Here is a 22,630-nt window from a genome sequence, read left to right on the forward strand (position 1 = left end):
AAATAATATTGTTATAGTTATAGAAATTGAACCAAAGTTTGAATATGATTATTACCTTGTATTAGAATTATAACCTACTGTAAGAAACAAAGATTTCTTGAGGTTGGATGATCACCTTACAAGATTGGAAGTGAGCTAGCAAACTTGAAAGTATTCTTGATTTTATGTAACTAGAACTTGTAGAATATATGAAGAACACTTAGAACTTGAAGATAGAACTTGAGATAGATCAATTAGATGAAGAAAATTGAAGAATTAAAGTGTTTGTAGGTGTTTTTGGTCGTTGGTGTATGGATTAGATATAAAGGATATGTAATTTTGTTTTCATGTAAATAAGTCATGAATGATTACTCATATTTTTGTAATTTTATGAGATATTTCATGCTAGTTGCCAAATGATGGTTCCCACATGTGTTAGGTGACTCACATGGGCTGCTAAGAGCTGATCATTGGAGTGTATATACCAATAGTACATACATCTAAAAGCTGTGTATTGTACGAGTACGAATACGGGTGCATACGAGTAGAATTGTTGATGAAACTGAACGAGGATGTAATTGTAAGCATTTTTGTTAAGTATAAGTATTTTGATAAGTGTATTGAAGTCTTTCAAAAGTGTATAAATACATATTAAAACACTACATGTATATACATTTTAACTGAGTCGTTAAGTCATCGTTAGTCGTTACATGTAAGTGTTGTTTTGAAACCTTTAGGTTAACGATCTTGTTAAATGTTGTTAACCCAATGTTTATAATATCAAATGAGATTTTAAATTATTATATTATCATGATATTATCATGTATGAATATCTCTTAATATGATATATATACATTAAATGTCTTTACAACGATAATCGTTACATATATGTCTCGTTTAAAAATCATTGAGTTAGTAGTCTTGTTTTTACATATGTAGTTCATTGTTAATATACTTAATGATATGTTTACTTATCATAGTATCATGTTAACTATATATATATATCCATATATATGTCATCATATAGTTTTTACAAGTTTTAACGTTTGTGAATCACCGGTCAACTTGGGTGGTCAATTGTCTATATGAAACGTATTTCAATTAATCAAGTCTTAACAAGTTTGATTGCTTAACATGTTGGAAACATTTAATCATGTAAATATCAATCTCAATTAATATATATAAACATGGAAAAGTTCGGGTCACTACACCATTCCTTTGGATTTGATCCTACGGTTTTCTCTAGAATACGTTTTAAAGCTCGGTTGGTATTTTCAACTTGTCCACTTGTTTGTGGATGATAAGCGGTGGAGATTTTATGAGTTACTCCATATCTTTTAAGAACTTTCTCAAGTTGATTATTACTAAAATGAATACCCCGATCACTTATTAAAGCTTTCGGTGTTCCAAACCTTGCAAAAAGACGTTTTAAAAAATTGACTACAACTCGTGCATCGTTAGTTGGGAGAGCTTGTGCTTTCACCCATTTAGATACATAATCAATGGCAATGAGAATGTAGAGATTATTATGAGATTTTGGAAATGGACCCATAAAGTCAATACCCAAAATGTCAAATACTTCACATACTTGAATGACATTTTGTGGCATTTCATCACGCTGACTTATTTTTCCAGCCCTTTGACAAGCATCACAGGATTTGCAAAGAAGATGTGCGTCTTTGAAAATTGTAGGCCAATAGAATCCAGCGTCGTAAACTTTTCTTTCTGTGAGTTGAGGCCCATAATGCCCTCCTGTTGGTCCTGTGTGACAATGGTTTAAGATTTGACTGGCTTCATCTCCGAATACACATCGGCGTATTATTCCATCGGGACAACTTTTAAACAAATGTGGATCTTCCCAGAAATAGTGTTTTATATCACTAAAGAATTTCTTTCGTTTTTTGTACGACAATCATTTTTCAAGGAATCAACATACTAAGTAGTTTGCATAATCTGCAAACCATGGAATTTCATTATAATCTATCTTCAATAGATATTCATCAGGAAAGTTGTCTTGTATGGCCGATTCATTAGAACTTCTAATTCAGGATTTTCAAGACGAGAAAGATAATCAGCGGCGAGATTTTCTGCTCCCTTTTTATCTCGGATTTCAATATCGAACTCTTGTTAGAGTAGGATCCAACGGATTAATCTTGGTTTAGCATCTTGTTTCTAAAATAGGTATCTAAGAGCAGAATGGTCGGTATAGACCACCGTTTTTGCTAGAACGAGATATGAACGATATTTGTCAAAAGCAAAGACAATAGCAAGGAGTTCTTTCTCAGTAGTTGTACAATTTGTTTGTGCTCCTTGTAACGTCTTACTAGCATAATATATAGGTTGAAATCATTTTTCAATCCTTTGTCCTAAAACGGCTCCCATTGCAAAATCACTTGCATCGCACATTAGTTCAAATGGTAGATTCCAATTTGGAGTTATCATGATCGGCGCATTAGTGAGTTTCTCTTTAAGAATATTAAAAGATTTGATGCATTCATCTGAAAACATGAATGGAGCATCCTTTTCTAGGAGTTTATTCATAGGAGTGTCAATTTTAGAAAAATCTTTTATAGAACGTCGGTAAAAACCGGCATGCCCTAGAAAACTCCTAACTCCTCTAACATTGGTGGGATGTGGAAGTTTAGCAATTACATCTACCTTAGCTCTATCTACTTCAATTCCTTCCTTTGAAATTTTATGTCCAAGAACGATGCCTTCTTTAACCATGAAATGGCATTCCTCTCAATTAAGTACTAGATTTGATTGTTCGCATCTAATAAGCATTCGTTCAAGATTAACTAGACATGATTCAAATGTAACACCGAAGACTGAAAAGTCATCCATGAAAACTTCCATGCATTCTTCTATCATGTCATGAAAAATTGCCATCATGCACATTTGAAAGGTTGCAGGGGCGTTGCAAAGTCCAAATGGCATGCGTTTGTAAGCAAAAGTACCATAAGGGCACGTGAATGTGGTTTTCTCTTGGTCCTTGGGTGCTATTGGAATTTGAAAATATCCGAAAAAACCATCAAGAAAACAATAGTAACTGTTTCCGGCTAATCTTTCCAACATTTGATCAATGAAAGGTAAGAGAAAGTGATCTTTTCTGGTGGCGTCATTTAATTTTCTATAATCAATACAAACACGCCATCCTGTTACAGTCCTAGTAGGAATAAGCTCATTTTTTTCATTTGTGATGACAGTCATGCCACCTTTCTTAGGTACGCATTGAACTGGGCTTACCCATGGACTATCAGAAATTGGATAAATTAAACCTGCATCTAGCAGTTTAATAATTTCTTTCTTAACAACATCTTGCATGTTAGGATTTAGTCTTCGTTGGCGTTGCACATATGTTTTATGACCTTCTTCCATAAGGATTTTATGTGTGCAATGCGAAGGACTTATTCCTTTAATATCATGAATTTTCCATGAAATAGCTGGTTTATGAGCTTTTAGCACAGAAATGAGTTGAGATTTTTTATTTTCAGTAAGAGAAGACGATATTATTACAGGTAATTTAGATTCACCATGTAAATAAGCGTATTCCAAATGGTTTGGAAGTGGCTTTAACTCTAATGTCGGTGGTTCTTATATCGATGATTTGTATCGATATCTGTCTTCCTCTTTTAGCATTTGAATTTCTTCTGTTATTGGTTCATATCCATTAGCCATAAGTGTAGCTATCATTTCAGTTTCATCAATTGGTTCAGTTCCTTCTCCTAAAGAACATTCTCCTGTTCCTTGTAATTCTGGAAATTCTTTTAACAATTCTGCATGTGATTCTATAGTTTGAATATAATAGCATGTATCATCTGCAGATTGCGGTTGTTGCATTGCTCTATCAACAGAAAAGGTAACACTCTCATCCTCTATACTTAGGGTCAGTTTCTTACTAAACACGTCTATTATTGCTTTAGCCGTGTTTAAGAATGGTCTTCCTAATATGAGAGGAACTGGAGAATCTTCTTCCATGTCAAGAATAACAAAATCTACTGGAAATACTAAAGTACCAACTTTAACTAGCATGTTCTCCATTATCCCTCTAGGATATTTTACTGATCTATCAGCTAGTTGTATACTTATTCGTGTTGGTTTCAATTCTCCAAGGTCTAGTTTAGCGTATAGTGAATACGGCATTAGATTTATTCTAGCACCTAAGTCTGCCAATGCTTCTATTGAACTAAGACTACCCAGAAAACATGGAATTGTGAAACTTCCTGGATCTGATAATTTTTATGGTATCTTATTCAACAGCACTGCAGAACAATTAGCATTCATAGTAACAGCCGAGAGTTCTTCCATTTTCTTTCTATTTGTGATCAGATCTTTCAAGAATTTAGCATATCTAGGCATTCCTGAAATCACATCAATGAAAGGAAGATTTACATTTATCTGTTTAAACATATCCAAAAATTTGGATTGCTCGGCTTCAAGTCTCTCTTTTTTCATTTTACTCGGGTAAGGAAGTGGTGGTTGGTATGGTTTAACATAACGTTTAGCCTTAACTGTGTTATCTTCATTAACCTTTTCAACTACCGGTTCTTTTTCCTTAACTTGTTCAGACTGTGGTTCTTGTGGAGTAGGAATAGCTTCATCAAAAATTACAGGTATTTCAGGTGGTTTAAGTGTAATACCACTTCTTGTAGTAATGGCTTTAGCTGTTTCATTTCGGGGGTTAGCATTTGTATCACTAGGTAGACTTCCCGATTTTCTTTCACCTATTAACCTTGCTAGGTTGCTTACTTCTTGTTTCAAATTTTGAATAGAAGCTTGTTGATTTCTAAATGCTTGAGCATTTTATTCATTTGTTTGTTTTCGAGATGTGAAAAACTGCGTTTGAGATTCAACTAGCTTTGACATCATATCTTCTAAATTTGGCTTTTTATCATCGGTTTGTGGTGGTTTATTTTGAAAATTAGGTCTTTGCTGGTTGTAAGTATTATAGGATACTTGTTGATTACTTGGACCTTGTTGGTTGTTGTATGGAACATTTCGGTTATAGTTCTGGTTTTGATTGTAGATCGGTCTTGGCGGTGATAATTATTCTGATAATTATTTCCAGGCCTTTGGTTTATGTATGAAACATTCTCTCTTTGTTCCATTGTTAGTTCAATACTAAGACAATCTTTTGTCAAATGTGGTCCTCCACACTGCTCACAACTAATTCGTATTGAGTGAATATCCTTAGCCATCTTTTCCATTCGTCTCTCGACAGCATCTATCTTTGCTGAAATGGAATCTAAGTCATGGCTAGAATTGGCTCTAGCTGCTTTAGATGATCTAACGATATCTTTTTCTTGGTGCCACTCATGTGAGTGGGAAGCAGTGTTATCAATAATTTTATAAGCATCAGTTGCAGTTTTCTTCATAATGGAACCACCAGTTGCTATATCGATGTCTTTCCTTGTAGTGATGTCGCATCCTTGGTAGAATATTTGTACTATTTGACAGGTGTCTAAACCATGTTGCGGACATCCTCTTAATAATTTTCCAAATCTGGTCCACGCCTCATATAGAGTTTCATTTGGCTTTTGTGTGAACGTAATAATTTCTCCTTGAAGTCTCACGGCTTTAGATGCCAGAAAGAATTGTTTAAGAAATTTTTCAACTAAAACATCCCATGTATCAATCGCCTCTTCAGGTAACGATTCTAACCAATCTTTGGCTTCTCCCTTTAAAGTCCAGGGAAATAACATGAGTTATATCTGTTCATCCTCCACTTCTCAGATTTTAAATAGTGTACAGATCCTATTAAAAGTACGAAGATGTTCATTTGGATCTTCCTTCGGTGCACCACTAAATTGGCATTGATTAGTCACCATGTGTAGGATTTGTCCTTTGATTTCATAATCTGGCGCATTAATGTCAGGTTGAGTAATTGTGTGACCTTGGCCAGTGCGTTTAGCTCGCATTCGGTCTTCCATACTTAAAGGTTCCAGATTTTCCATGATTGAATTTGTTAAATCTGAATCACTATAGGATTCTGATTTAATGGTTGGTTCCTCGACAATCTCTGTTTGAATGATTGGTGATTTCGGAGGAAAGATTAATGGTTCAGGATCTATGAATTGTCCCTGAATATTCTCCGGATTCTCAATTGTGAGGTCGGGTTCAAAAAATGGATTATCGGAAATTTGAATTGGAGTACTTGGTCGACTGGATGACGATTATAAAGAAAAATCAACGGCGACAATATTTGCTAGATGTCTTGATCTGGTTACAGGTGGTGAACGTACAAAAGGTGGTGAACGTTTTGCTCGGTGCATTCACTGAATATCCTATTAGTTTTTTTAAAAAGAAAGAAAAATTATATAAGTTATCAAATTAATAGACTTTTCTGATTTTGCCCACGTTTCGAATAGCCAAAAGATGCAGCAGAGGGGCAAGATTCGTTTGGTCTCAATATAATTGAGTACTGTTTGGCTCCAATAACCCGGTCCACGTACAAATCCAACTATTACTACGAACCAGAAAATTTTGATGTCTATCAATTTAACCGCTTAAAATAATTTTTCGTTTAAATTTAAAGAAATTTTAGATAAGAAATAGAAAAAAAAAAATTCTAAGTCCTAAAAACTAGAGCGTCGAGAAATAAGAAAGAAAAAGAGCGCGTCGAAAAACGTCGAAAAATAAAAGGTCGAAAAATAAGCGTCGAAAAATAAAAATAAGAAAGTAGCTCGTTGAAACTTAAAAAGGAACTAAAAACTAAGAATTAAAAGTTGCGTCTAAAAATATTAAAGCTTAAAAGAAAAACTATATCTCAAATGACAATATCTTAAAAAGGTACTAAAATATATAAAACGGCGTCGCAAATTTCTAAAGCACCTAAATCTTAGTCTAAAGAAAAAGCACTTAAGGGATTTTACGGCAAAGCCTAAAAATCTAAAAAAAAATAAAAATAACTATTGCAAAAACTATAACTTAAAATTAAATACGAACGAAAAATACAAATATTACGCTAAAACGAATAAAAAGATATAAAATATAAAAATAAACTTAAAGTTGTAAAAAGTACAATTTTTATAAAAATATTATTTTTATATTAATTATTTTATAAAACTATTAATTTTATATATTAATTAAACTAAATAAACTAAATAAAACAAATTAATTAAATAACACTAAACTAAATAATAAATAAATAAAACCTAATTAGGGTTTAAATAATAATAATAAATAATACTCCGTAATTAATGCTTAATTAGGTCAACAGTTAGCGTGTCAGACAGGGCCATGCGATTTCATAGTCCTCACGTTAAAAATCCATGCGATCGCATGGATAGGGATTTCGGGTCAGGCTTTGGGCTGTAACAGTACCGGGCCTCGAGTAGTTTACTATTATTTTTTTCTGTTTTCTGATTTAGATATTTATATAAAATATTTATATAAATTAAATAAAACTTATATTTTTACAAAATAAAAATAAAGAAACTTCATAGAACTTAAATATTTAATAAACTCTTAAAAATATATAAATTTTGTTTTTTCTTTTTTATATTTTTGAATATATTTAAAACGTATTTTTACAAAAACGTATTTTTATAAAAGTAAACTAAAAATTAATAAAAATCTTTTTTTATAGCGTTGCGCTTCCGGCATTTAAGCAAGAATGTCCCCGGCAGCGGCGCCAAAAATACTTGATGTTTGCGAGGTGTACTAGGAAATAGTATTAATTTTACAAGAAAATACTATTAAATACGATACAATTTTACACAAGATATTTATTTATTTATAGAATGGATATACCTAAACCTTGCTACAACACTTATAGGCAGTGTACCTAAACGTACAGTAGTGTAGTTTTTAGTAAGTCCGGTTCGTTCCACAGGGATCTCTTAAACAAGCTTAACGCTATATATTTAAAAACTATATTTGTAAAAATACAAAAATATATATAAGTAATATTATTATTATAAAGGGGGGGTTTTTTTACCGTTTAATGACCGGTTTGTCGATTTTTAAAACTTTAGTCGCAGTTAAAACCTAATGTAAAATATTAAAAATAAATACAACTTAATTTAAAGCGTAAAGTAAATAACGATAATGAAAATTTGATAAATAAAAGTGCGATAAATAAAATGACAATAAATAAAAGTGCGATAATTAAAAGTGCAATTAAATATGAAATAAAAGAAATTAAATATGAAATAAAGGAATTATGCTTATTTAAACTTCCGTAATCATGATGTTTGACATGTTGTTTTTAGTTTATTCCCATGGATTAATTATCCTTTGTCCTGGATTATTCGATATGTCCATACCGATTTGTCCATAATAGTCAATCAGTCATAAATATAAAGTCCGAAAGTCTTCGTCAAATTATTCTTATTCCCGAAGTCAAATATTCCAACTAATTGGGGATTCGAATTGTAACATGGTTTTAATACTTTGTTTAATGAATACACCAGGTTATCGACTTCATGTAAACCAAGGTTTTACTACTTTGTTAACAATTACACCAATTACCCTTGAATGTAATCCACCCCTGTTTCAACAAGTCTATTAACTATTAATCCAGTTCCGTGTCCGGTAAAATGAACAATTATTGGTATTTATAGATATCCCGCCCACCGTACCCAGTCAAGCGTATGTGGTTATATATAAATACATCAAATTATAAGTCTATATATTAAATTAACGAGGTATCGTTTAGTTAATATAAAACCCATTAATAGCCCATAGTCTAATTTTCACAAGTGTCGTTCTTTTATCCAAACCCCAATTATGGTACAAAGCCCAATTACCCAATTTTAAATATTTTTAGCCCAACATCATGATTACTTCGGCTTAAATAAGCATAATAATAACTTAGCTACAAGACATTAATTTAAAAATAACATTAACAATAACTTACAGTGATTAAAAATAGCGTAGCGTTACACGGACAGAATTTCGATTTACACCCTTACAACATTCGCTAACATACCCTTATTATTAGAATTTAAAATTAAAATTAAAATTAAAATATAAATATATATATATATATCTTACGTATGAGAGAAAGAAGAAAAAGATGTAAAATTTCGTCCAAAACTCGCGAACTTTATAGGACCAGGCCTGGATTTCAGGGCCATGCGATCGCATGGCTTTTGTGCCTCCAGGCCATGCGATTGCATAGTGGTAGATAACATCTCACATGATTTTTGTTTTTTTGCTTGTCGACGTTTTAATAAATATAATATATAAATAATTATAAGAATTATTTTAATATTATATTATATTTATGTGCATAGTTGACTTGTAATTTTTAGTCCGTTGTGTCGAGCGTTGAGAGTTGACTTTGGTCCCAGTTCCGGATTTTCGAACGTCCTTGCGTACAATTTAATATCTTGTATTTTGCGTTTCGCGTCTTGTACTCTTGTAATTTTGAGACGTTTCTTATCAATAATTGGAACCTCTTTGATTGTACTTTGTACTTTTGAGCTTTTTGGTCGTTTGCGTCTTCAATTCGTCGAATCTGTCTTTTGTCTGCACCTTTTATTATTTAAACGAATATCACTTGTAAATAGAACAATTGCAACTAAAAGCTTGTCTTTCTTGAGGAATAATGCTATAAAATATATGTTCGATTTTAGCATTATCAGATATCTATCAATTTAACCACTTAAAATAATTTTCCGTTTTGAAATTTTAGAGAAGAAATAGAAAATTCTATGTTCTACAAACTAGAGCGTCGAGAAATAAGAAAGAAAAAGAGTGCGTCGGAAAACGTCGAAAAATAAAAGGTCGAAAAATAATAAAATGCAGCGTCGAAACTTTAAAAGTCTAAAAACTAAAAATTAAAACTTACGACTAAAGGTATTAAAGCTTAAAAGGAATTCTATATCCAAAATGGCAATAACTTAAAAAGTACTAAAATCTTAAAACGGCGTCGCAAAATTCTAAAGCACTTAAATCTTAGTCTAAATAAAAAGCACTTAAGGGATTTTACGGCAAAGGCTAAAAATCTAGAAATAAAAATAACTACAGTAAAATACTAGTCTTAAAACTAATTACGAACGATAACTATACAATTATGAATAAAAAGATACAAAATATAAAAATAAAACTTAAAGTTATAAAAATACAATTTTTATAAAAATATTATTTTAATATTACTTATTTTATAAAAGTATCAATTTTATATTTAATAAAACTAATTAGACTTAATAATACTAATTAAAACTAAAAATAAAACTAATTAATATTTTAATTAAACCCTAAATGATTTAATTAATAATAATAAAAATTAAATTAAACCCTAAATCGTATTAATGCTGTACCAGGTTTCAGTTGTCAGACATCTCCGCGAGTGCTGATTTCTTCAGCCAAATAACTCCGCGAGTATGGAGGATCCAGATTCAGATGATGTGCAGGTTCAATTTACGTAGGTTCAGCATTTTTTTAATTTTTTTATTTTATTTTTAAATTTTAATTTTCTGTTTTGTAGTAAAAAAAATAATTAAATAAAACTTATATATTAAAAATTACTTATTAATTTTTATAATTCTAAAAAAGTGAACTTTTTAATTAAAGCACCTAAATAGATATATATATTTTTTTCTTTATGTTTTTATATTTTTGTTTTTAATATTAAAACTTATATTTTTACAAAAATAGATTAAAACTTAATAAAAATCTTTTTTTATAGCGTTTCGCTTCGGCATTGAATTTTTCCCCGGCAGCGGCGCCAAAAATACTTGATGTTAAAGCAGAGGGGTAAGAAATAGTTATATTTTTACTACGAAATACTATTAAATACGATACAATTTTACACAAGTTATTTATTTATTTAAAGAGAGTGGATATACATAAACCTTGCTACAACACTTATAGGCAGTGTACCTAATCGTACAGTAGTGTAGTTTTTAGTAAGTCCGGTTCGTTCCACAGGGAGCTAGCCAAGTTTAATGCTATATTTTTATTTTAAACTATATATATATATATATATATATATATATATATATATATATATATAAGTAGTATTATTATTATTATTATAAAAGGGAGTTTTTACCGTTTAATGACCGGTTTGTCGATTTTAAAACTTTAGTCGCAATTAAAACCTAATGTAAAATATTAAATATACAAATAACTTAATTTAAAGCGTAAAGTAAATATCGATAATAAAATTGCAATAAATAAAAGTGCGATAAATAAAATGAAGATAAATAAAATTGCAATAATTAAAAGTACCACAATTAAAAGTGCGATAAGATATAAAATAAAGGAATTATGCTTATTTAAACTTCCGTAATCATGATGTTCGACGTGTTGATTTTAGTTTATTACCATGGGTTAATTGTCCTTTGTCCTGGATTATTCGATATGTCCATACGGTTTTGTCTATAATAGTCCTTCAGTCATAAACATAAAGTGCGAGAGTCTTCGTCAAATTATCCTTATACCCGAAGTCAAATATTCCAACTAATTGGGGATTCGAAACAAGGTCTTAATACTTTGTTTAATGAATACACCAGGTTATCGACTGCGTGTAATCCAAGGTTTTACTACTTTGTTAACAATAACACCAATTTCCCTTGAATGTAATCCACCCCTGTTTCAACGAGTCCATTTACCATTAATTCATCCCCGTGTCCGGTCAAATGAACAATAATTTGTATTTATAAATATCCCGCCCACCGTACCCGATTAAGCGTATGTGGTTATATATAGATACGTCAAATTGTAACCTTTATATATAATTAATGAGGTATCGTTTAGTTAATATAAAGCCCATTAATAGCCCACAGTCTAATTTCCACAAGTGTCGTTCTTTTGTCCAAACCCCAATTATGGTACAAAGCCCAATTACCCAGTCTTAATATTTAGCCCAACATCACGATTACTTCGATTTAAATAAGCATAATAATAACTTAGCTACGAGACATTAATTTAAAAAGGTTGAACATAACTTAGCTAGTATTTTTATTTCAAGACTATATTGCTTTTTAAATTAATGTCAACCTTTTTAAATTAATGTCTCGTAGCTAAGTTATTATTATGCTTATTTAAGCCGAAGTAATCATGATGTTGGACTAAATATTAAAGACAGGGTTATTAGGCTTTGTACTATAATTGAGGTTTGGACAAAAGACCGACACTTGTGGAAATTGGACTATGGGCTATTAATGGGCTATATATTTGTTTAACTGAATGATAGTTCGTTAATTTAATATAGAGATTTACAATTTGAGGTAATTATAAATAACCACATACACTCGATCGGATACGATGGGCGGGATATTTATAAATACTAATAATCGTTCATTTAACTGAACACGGGATGGATTAATAGTCAATGGACTCATTAAAACAGAGGTGGATTACATACAAGGACACTTGGTATAATTGTTAATAAAGTATTAAAACCTTGGATTGCACGCAGTCGATAACCTGGTGTAATCATTAACAATGTATTAAAACCTTATTACAGTTTAAGTCCCCAATTAGTTGGAATATTTGACTTCGGGTATAAGAATAATTTGACGAGGACACTCGCACTTTATATTTATGACTGATGGACTGTTATGGACAAAAAACTAGATGAACATATCGAATAATCCAGGACAAAGGACAATTAACCCATGGTAATAAATTAAAATCAACACGTCGAACATCATGATTACGGAAGTTTAAATAAGCATAATTCCTTTATTTTATATCTCATCGCACTTTTATTTACTGTCATTTTATTTATTGCACTTTTAATTATCGTACTTTTAATTATCGCATTTTTATTTATCGTCATTTACTTTATGCTTTAAATTAAGTTATATTTATATTTAATATTTTACATTAGGTTTTAATTGTGACTTAAGACATAAAATCGACAAACCGGTCACTAAACGGTAAAAACCCACTTTTATAACAATAATAACATTACTTATATATATATTTTTATACAAATATAGTTTAAAATAAATATAGCGTTATACAAATATAGTTCGTTAATATAGTTTACTAAAAACTACACTACTCTACGATTAGGTACACTGCCTATAAGTGTTGTAGCAATGTTTAGGTATATCCATTCTATAAATAAATAAATAATTTGTGTAAAATTGTATCGTATTTAATAGTATTTCTTAGTAAAATATAATCTATTTCGTACTACATCTCGCACACATCAAGTATTTTTGGCGTCGCTGCTGGGGAGCTTCAACAAAGCCAAAAGCGAAACGCTGTAAAAAAATATTAGTTTTTATGCTATTTTTGTAAAAATATAATTTTATATAAGTTTTAAAATACAAAAATATAAAAGAAAAATATATTTCTATTTAAATTAAAAAGTTTATATTTTTATTTTTCTTTTGTTAAAAATTAAAACTAATAAGTAAATTTTTTTAAAATATAAGTTTTTATTACATATTATTTTTTATATATAAATTTAAAAATCAGAAAAAAATAAATTAAAAGTATTCGGGCCAAGTACTGTAGCAGCCCAAACAAACAGGCCTGAAACCCGAAGCCATGAGATCGCATGGCCCAGGAGCATAAAACTCATGCGACCGCATGAAGGCTTCTGTCACGTCTAATACCTGGTACGTACGGATTAGGGTTAGTTTAATTTAATTAATATTATTATTATTAACCTAATTAGGGTTATATTTAATATAATTAGTTTTTAGTTTTATTTAATTTGTATTTTTAAGTTTCAATTAGTTTTATTATTTATAAAATTAATACTTTTATAAAATAATAATATAAAAATAATATTTTTATAAAATTGTAATTTTATCATTTTTTTAGTATTTTTATAAATTGTATTTTTTAATCATTTAATTCGTAATTTGTATTTTTTTATCGTTCGTAACTAGTTTTAAACTTAGTTTTTGTCGTAGTATTTTATATTTCTAGATTTTTAGGCTTTGCCGTAAAATCCCTTAAGTGCTTTTTCTATAGACTAAGATTTAAGTGCTTTAGAATTTTGCGACGCTGTTTTAAAATTTTAGTGCCTTTTAAGTTATTGTCGTTTTGGATATAAAATTCCTTTAAGCTTTAATACCTTTAGACGTAAGTTTTAATTCTTAGTTTTTAGGCTTTTAAGTTTCGACGCTGCATTTTATTATTATTATTTTTCGAATTTTATTTTTCGACGCTTATTTTTTGATCTCTTATTTTCCGATGCGCTTTTCTTTTTTATTTCGACGCTCTAGTTTTTAGGACATAGATTTTATCTTCTTTAAATTTCGACGAAAAATTATTTTAAGCGGTTAAATTGATAGATATCCAAAATTTTCTGGTTCGTAGTAATAGTTGGATTTGTTAGTAGCAAGTTGTGGGCTTCCGATTTAAAGGGTCCTGGCTACCTGTTGCATCTATTGGCTATTCGAAACGTGGGCAAAATCAAAAAAGTTTATTAATTTGATAACTTATATAATTTTTATTTTTTTATTTTTATAACTAATAGGATATTCACTGAATGCACCGAGCAAAACGTTCACCACCTCTTCATACGTTCACCACCTGTAACTCGATCAAGACATCTAGACAACATTGTTACCGTTGATTTTTTTTAGAATCGTCATCTAGTCGACCAAGTACTCCAATTTAAATTTCCGATAATCCATTTTTTGAACCCGACCTCACAATTGAGAATCCGGAGGATATTCAGGGACAATTCAGAGATCCTGAACCACAAATCACTTATACAGAGATTGTCGAGGAAGAAATCATTAAATCAGAATCCTCTAGTGATTTAGATTCAACAAATTCAATCATGGAAAATCCGGAACCTCTAAGTATGGAAGACCGAATGAGGGCTAAACGCACTGGCCAAGGTTACCCAATTACTCAACCAGACATTAATGCGCCAGATTATGAAATCAAAGGACAAATCCTACACATGGTAACTAATCAATGCCAATTTAGTGGTGCGCCGAAGGAAGATCCAAAGAACATCTTCGAACTTTTAATAGGATCTGTACTCTATTTAAGATAAGAGAAGTTGAGGATGAACAGATCTATCTCATGTTATTTCCCTAGACTTTAAAGGGAGAAGCCAAAGATTGGTTAGAATCGTTACCTGAAGGGGCGATTGATACATGGGATGTCTTAGTTGAAAAATTTCTTAAACAATTCTTTTCGGTATCTAAAGCTGTAAGACTTCAAGGAGAAATTTTTACGTTTACGCAAAAACCAAATGAAACTCTATATGAAGCGTGGACAAGATTTGGAAAGTTGTTGAGAGGATGTCCTCAACATGGTTTAGACACTTATCAAATAGTATAAATATTCTACCAAGGATGCGATATTACTACACGAAAAGACATCGATATAGCAGCTGGTGGTTCCATTATGAAGAAAACCGCAACTGAAGCTTACAAAATTATTGATAACACTGCTTCCCACTCACATGAGTAGCATCAAGAAAAAGACATCGTTAGATCATCTAAAGCGGCTAGAGTCGATTCTAGCCATGACTTTAATTCCATTTCTGCAAAGATAGATGCTTTCGAAAGAAGAATGGAAAAGATGACTAAAGATATTCACGCAATACGAATTAGTTGTGAGCAGTGTGGAGGACCACATTTGACAAAAGATTGTCTCAATATTGAACAAACAATGGAACAAAGAGAGAATGTTTCATACATAAATCAAAGGCCTGAAAATAATTATCAAAGTAATTATCAACCGTCAAGACCAAACTACAATCAAAATCAGAATTATAACCGAAATGTTCCATACAACAACCAACAAGGTCCTAGCAATCAATAAGTATCCAACAATACTTACAATCAACAAAGACCTATTTTTCCAATTAAACCACCACAAATCGATGATAAAAAGACAAATTTAGAAGATATGATGTCGAAGTTAGTAGAATCTCAAACGCAGTTTTTCATATCTCAGAAACAAACCAATGAACAAAATGCTCAAGCATTTAGAAATCAACAAGCTTCTATCCAAAATCTGGAACAAGAAGTGAGCAACCTAGAAAGGTTGATAGGTGAAAGAAAATCGGGGAGTCTACCTAGCGATAAAAATGCTAACCCCCGGAATGAAACAGCTAAAGCCATTACCACGAGAAGTGGTATTACACTTAAACCACCTGAAATACCTGTAATTTCTGATGACTCCATTCCCACTACACAGGCACCATAGCCTGAGCAAGATAAGAAAACAGAACCGGTAGTTGAAAAGGTTAATGAAGATAAAGGCTAAACCTTATGTTAAACCATACCAACCACCGCTTCCTTACCCGAGTAAAATGAGAAAAGAAAGACTTGAAGCCGAGCAATCCAAATTTTTGGATATGTTTAAACAAATAAATGTCAATCTTCCTTTCATTAATGTGATTTCAGGAATGCCAAGATATGCTAAATTCCTGAAAGATGTAATCACAAATAGAAAGAAAATGGAAGAACTCTCGGCTGTTACAATGAATGCTAATTGTTCTGCAGTGCTGTTAAATAAACTACCAGAAAATTATCAGATCCAGGAAGTTTTACAATTCCATATTTTCTGGGTAGTCTTAGTTCAATAGAAGCATTGACAGACTTAGGTGGTAGTATAAATTTAATGCCGTATTCACTATACGCTAAACTAGACCTTAGAGAATTGAAACCAATACGAATAAGCATACAACTAGCCAATCGATCAGTAAAATACCCTAGAGGGATAATGGAAAACATGCTAGTTAAAGTTGGTACTTTAGTATTTCCAGTAGACTTTGTTATTCTGGACATGGAAGAAGATTCTCGAGTTCCTCTCATATTAGGAAGACCATTCTTAAACACGGCTAAAGCAATAATAGACGTGTTTGGTAAGAAACTTGCCCTAAGTATAGAGGATGAAAGTGTTACCTTTTCTATTGATGATGATACATGTTATTACATTCAAACTATAGATTCACATGCAGAATTGTTAGAAGAATTTCCAGAATTACAAGGAACAGGAGAATACTCTTTAGGAGAAGGAACTGAACCAATTGATGAAGCTGAAATGTTAGCTACACTCATGGCTAATGATTACGAACCAACAACAGAAGAACTTCAAATGTTAAAAGAGAAAGACAGATATCGATACAAATCATCGATAGAAGAACCATCGATATTAGAGTTAAAGCCACTTCCAAACCATTTGAAATACGCTTATTTACATGGTGAATCTGAATTATCTATAATAATATCATCATCTCTTACTGAAAATGAAAAATCTCGACTCATTTATGTGCTAAAACCTCATAAACCAGCTATTACATGAAAAATTCATGACATTAAAGGCATAAGTCCTTCTTATTGCGCACACAAAATCCTTATGGAAGAAGGTCATAAAACATATGTGCAACGCCAACGAAGACTAAATCCTAATATGCAAGATGTTGTTAAGAAAGAAATTATTAAACTGCTCGATGCAGGTTTAATTTATCCAATATCTGATAGTCCATGGGTAAGCCCAGTTCAATGTGCACCTAAAAAGGGTGGCATGACTGTCATCACAAATGAAAAAGATGAGCTTATTCCTACTAGGACTGTAACGGGATAACGTGTTTGTATTGATTATAGAAAACTAAATGACGCCACCAAAAAAGATCACTTTTCCTTACCTTTCATTGATCAAATGTTGGAAAGGTTAGCTGGGAATAGTTACTGTTGTTTTCTTGACGGTTTCTCCGGATACTTTCAAATTCCAATCGTACCCGAGGATCAAGATAAAATCACCTTCACGTGCCCTTATGGTACTTTTGCTTACAAACGCATGCCATTTGGACTTTGCAACGCCCCTGCAACCTTTCAAAGGTGCATGATGGGGATTTTTCACGACATGATAGAAGAATGCAATGAAGTTTTCCTGGATGACTTTTCAGTCTTCGGTGATACTTTTGAAACATGTCTAGTTAATCTTGAACGAATGCTTATTAGATGCGAGCAATCAAATTTAGTACTTAATTGGGAGAAATGCCATTTCATGGTTAGAGAAGGCATCGTTCTTGGTCATAAAATTTCAAAGGAAGGAATTGAAGTGGATAGAGCTAAAGTAGATGTAATTGCTAAACTTCCACATCCCACCAATGTTAGAGGAGTTAGGAGTTTTCTAGGGCATGCCGATTTTTATCGACGTTTCATAAAAGATTTTTCTAAAATTGCCACTCCTATGAATAGACTCCTTGAAAAAGATGCTCCATTCATCTTTTCAGATGAATGCATCAAATCTTTTAATATTCTTAAAGAAAAACTCACTAATGCGCCGATCATGATAACTCCAAATTGGAATCTACTATTTGAACTCATGTACGATGCAAGTGATTTTGCAATGGGAGCCGTTTTAGGACAAAGGATTGAAAAACGATTTCAACCTATCTATTACACTAATAAGACGTTACAAGGAGCACAAACGAATTACATAACTACTGAAAAAGAACTCCTTGCCATTGTCTTTGCTTTTGACAAATTTCGTTCATATCTCATTCTAGCTAAAACGGTGGTCTATACCGACCATTCTGCTCTTAGATACCTATTTTCAAAACAAGATGCCAAAGCAAGATTAATCTGTTATATCTTACTCTTACAAGAGTTCGATATTGAAATTTGAGACAAAAAGGGAGTAGAAAATCTCGCAGCTGATCATCTTTCTCGTCTTGAAAATCCTTAACTAGAAGTTCTAATTGAATCGGCCATACAAGACAACTTTCCTGATGAATATCTATTGAAAATCGATTATAATGAAATTTCATGGTTTGAAGACTATGCAAACTACGTAGTATATGGATTCCTTGAAAAAGGGTTGTCGTACCAAAAACGAAAGAAATTCTTTAGTGATATAAAACACTATTTCTGGGAAGATCCGCATTTGTTCAAAAATTGTCCAGATGGACTAATACGCCGATGTGTATTCGGAGATGAAGCTAGTCAAATCTTAAACCATTGTCACACAGGACCAACAGGAGGGCATTATGGGCCTCAACTTACAGCAAGGAAAGTCTACGATGATGGATTCTATTGGCCTACAATTTTCAAAGACGCATACCTTCTTTGTAAATCCTGTAATGCATGTCAAAGGGCCGAAAAAATAAGTCAACGTGATGAAATGCCACAAAATGTCATTCAAGTATGTGAAGTATTTGACGTTTGGGGTATTAACTTTATGGGTCCATTTCCAAAATCTCATAATAATCTCTACATTCTCGTTGCCATTGATTATGTATCTAAATGGGCAGAAGCACAAGCTCTCCCAACTAACGATGCACGAGTTGTAGTCAACTTCCTAAAATGTCTTTTTGCTAGGTTCGGAACACCGAAAGCTTTAATAAGTGATCGGGGTACTCATTTTTGTAATAATCAACTTGAGAAAGTTCTCAAAAGATATGGAGTAACTCATAAAATCTCAACCGTTTATCATCCACTAACAAGTGGACAAGTTGAAAATACCAACCGAGCTTTAAAACGTATTCTAGAAAAAACTGTAGGATAAAATCCGAAAGAATGGTCTATGAAATTGGAGGATGCACTCTGGGCTTTTAGAACAGCCTACAAAACTCCAATTGGAACCACACCTTTTAAACTTGTTTACGGAAAAGCATGTCACCTTCCAGTAGAAATTGAGCATAAAATATTTTGGGATTTGAAAACATGTAATCTTGATTTGCATGAAGCTGGACGTCTACGGTTAAGTCAACTAAACGAATTAGAAGAATTAAGACATGATGCATATGAAAATTTATTAATCTATAAGGAAAGAACGAAGAAATGGCATGATAAAAGAATCAAAAGTTCAAAAGAATTTAAGGAAGGAGATAGAGTTCTTCTTTTCAATTCACGATTTAAGCTATTTCCTGGAAAATTGAAATCAAGATGGTCTGGACCATTCATAGTTAAAAGAGTTTTCCCATACGGAACAGTAGAGTTAATAAATTCAAATGGGATTGAATTTAAAGTTAATGGTCACAGAGTTAAACATTACATAGATAATCCAATGGAAGTTGAAGATGAAGTTAATAACAATTTCGACACCACAACTAACTAAGTGTGGGAAGATTCGAATGTTTTAAGATCCTGTATTTCTGTTAGAATTAGATGTTCCATTTTCGTGTATTTTTCGAAAATGGAATCCGAATGGTCTTTCCCTAGCAGACCCTAAAGAACTAGTCTTCTCCCTCCATTCTGAATTTTTATTTCTTTTAGGTTTTACGAGATGAAGAATTCCTTTGATCTGACCCATGGTCTACTACTACACGCTATGATTACTAAACGTAATAATAACACCTTCTCGAGTGAACTGTTATCATTCATAAGAGGCAAAATGGACGAAGTGAGGAAAGAACTCAGGAAAGATCATCATAAGACACATTTTGGTAAAGGAAAATCAAAATCCGCAAAAAAAAAGAAGAGCGCGACACCTCGAAAGATGTCATAAATGCGGAAAATGGTCACACGAAGGAAAATGTTCAAACAATCAAACACATTCTAATACCGAGTTCGTTACTCTATGTAGAGAAGGACCGTTCATATGTTTAGAAGAAAAGTTATTAAAAATTTGAGGTTACACTTATGTAGCTATGGAAAACCAAATCGAACCACTTTCCTATGAGTCAACTAAAGCAGGTCTCTGAGAATTCTATCTCACAGGTAAGTATGTACAGTTTTTATTTATTGCTTTTAACCTTTTGATAATAAACGCTGAATCGTTCGCTATAAAGTATTAAATTGATATTCAATAAAATTAGGTATGCGAAACCGAAATTATTGATATCATACAAAAATTTAATGCATCACTGCGAAATTTACCGTTTATTCATAAGGTATAAATATCTTTAATCAATCAATCCAAAATATTTCAAATAATCGTCAGGAGTAAAACTAGGTAATTTAGCTGAAATTACTTTACCCAAAAGAGGGACGTATATTTTTGGTAGTATTTGATTGATTAAAGTGGGATAAAAGACCAAAAAGATTTTAATTTGATTTTTACCTTGTTTTTAAAATTAATAAATACTAATTTAATATTATTATAAATTTTTAAAAACCAATATATAACTATATTATTTTAAATGTAAGTTTGAAAAATTAATAATATTTATATAAAATTTTATACATTTTAAATTTAAGTTTGGTGTGAATTTAAAAACAAAATTTACTTTATTTCATTAAGTTAAAAAATTGATTTCTAAAATTCATCGCGAGTTGAAGACTAGGTCGTTCAACCGAAATTACTTTACCCGAGGGCGGGACAAGAAATTTTATTATCATTATTTTTAATCTTATTGATTTAAAGTATGCCAAAAACATTGAAAAAACCCAAAAATCTTTGCTTTTAAAACAATCGCTTTAAAATGACAAATTTTAAAATTTTGTCGAGGGACGAACTAGGTAAACATACTGAAACGCCCTCAATCTAAGGAAACAAATTTTTAAAAATTAATTAATTAATTATTTTAATATTTAAAAAAAATACCGCACTCGCGGAGCTTTTTGGGGTCCCCACATCCATACTCGCGGAGCTACAAAATTTCAGACCAGATAAACTGGTCGACAGACCAGTCCCAAACACACCTATCCCAATTTTCTGCGAAAAAACACCCAAAAATCCTCTCAAAATCACAATTTTTCATCGTTAATCATCAAATTTTTTGCTAAAATCATGTTGAGAAGAATCCTACCAAGAAGTTTTTCAAGGAGATCGGTAATTTCTACATCTAAACACTCTTTAATCCGGATTTTTACTGTTTTTGAGCAAAATTATGCCTAATTTGATTTTGATGACTTCTAGTTTAATTGTGCTTAAATTGTTTGTATATTATTCTTGTATAACCAAGATTGATGCTATTTAACATGATTAGAAGCCTTAAACTTCAAATTTTGAGTAATCTAGGGTTTGTGTTCTTGAATAAAATTGGGGCTTTTTGATATAAACGGGTTATGGCCGAATTTAGTTGTTATTTCATGCTTAATTAAGTAGTGTAACATGTTTAGGTTGCTAAATGATCAAAACCTTGATCATAAACATGATTTTTGAGCAAGATTGTTGACTTTTTGAGTCAAAAATGCATGAACTTGATTTAATTGATATGGATGCCATTTGAAACTTGTTTAATTGCTATAATAATTATTTTTGACATGTTTTAGAAGATGAATGCTAAGGAACATTGTATACATTTTCATATATGTTTATTTGTAAAAGTGTAGAATTGTGAATATTATGAAAATGTGTATAAGTTATTATTGTTAAAACATGACATTATGGTTATTTTAAGTTATGATTTTGCTAACACTAATGCATATTTAGATGCACAAAAATTGTGTTTAATGTGTTTTGCAGACTGAAAGAGATGAATCTTCATCCGCATCCCAGGCTCACAATGCTCCTCCTGAGAATGCAGACGAATAGGAGATTAATGACCAATACAGACAAAAATCTACCGTATCAATTCATTTCATATTCAAATATACAATTGACAGATTTACACCCTAATTTAAGATTTGACAGATATTAGATAGATTATCCAAAATATCAGAGGAACTTACACACCCTTCAGTCAAATAATGTTGAAGTACCCAGGATAATAGATTGGGAACCGTTAGAAATAGTGGGATAGGCCGAGCCAATAAGAGAATTACTTACACAAAGGTATGGTAATTCTACTTTTAATGATTGGGAACGATTATTCAATATACGTTGGCCTGTATATAGACAATGGTGTGTGGAATTATTATGTAGTGTTGAA

The 22,630-nt window shown here is 31.5% G+C and overlaps 1 non-coding gene across 1 annotated transcript; it reads right to left on the reverse strand.

Moving 5' to 3' along the window:
* Positions 1–15,069: 15,069 nt before the first annotated feature.
* LOC139878987 (small nucleolar RNA R71) lies at positions 15,070–15,176 on the reverse strand. The gene has a single exon (XR_011769844.1). It is a non-coding gene; the product is annotated as a small nucleolar RNA R71 (small nucleolar RNA).
* Between the last annotated feature and the right edge of the window lie 7,454 nt (positions 15,177–22,630).

The sequence above is a fragment of the Rutidosis leptorrhynchoides genome, chromosome 11 (genome assembly GCF_046630445.1).
Source record: "Rutidosis leptorrhynchoides isolate AG116_Rl617_1_P2 chromosome 11, CSIRO_AGI_Rlap_v1, whole genome shotgun sequence".
Taxonomy (NCBI): domain Eukaryota; kingdom Viridiplantae; phylum Streptophyta; class Magnoliopsida; order Asterales; family Asteraceae; genus Rutidosis; species Rutidosis leptorrhynchoides.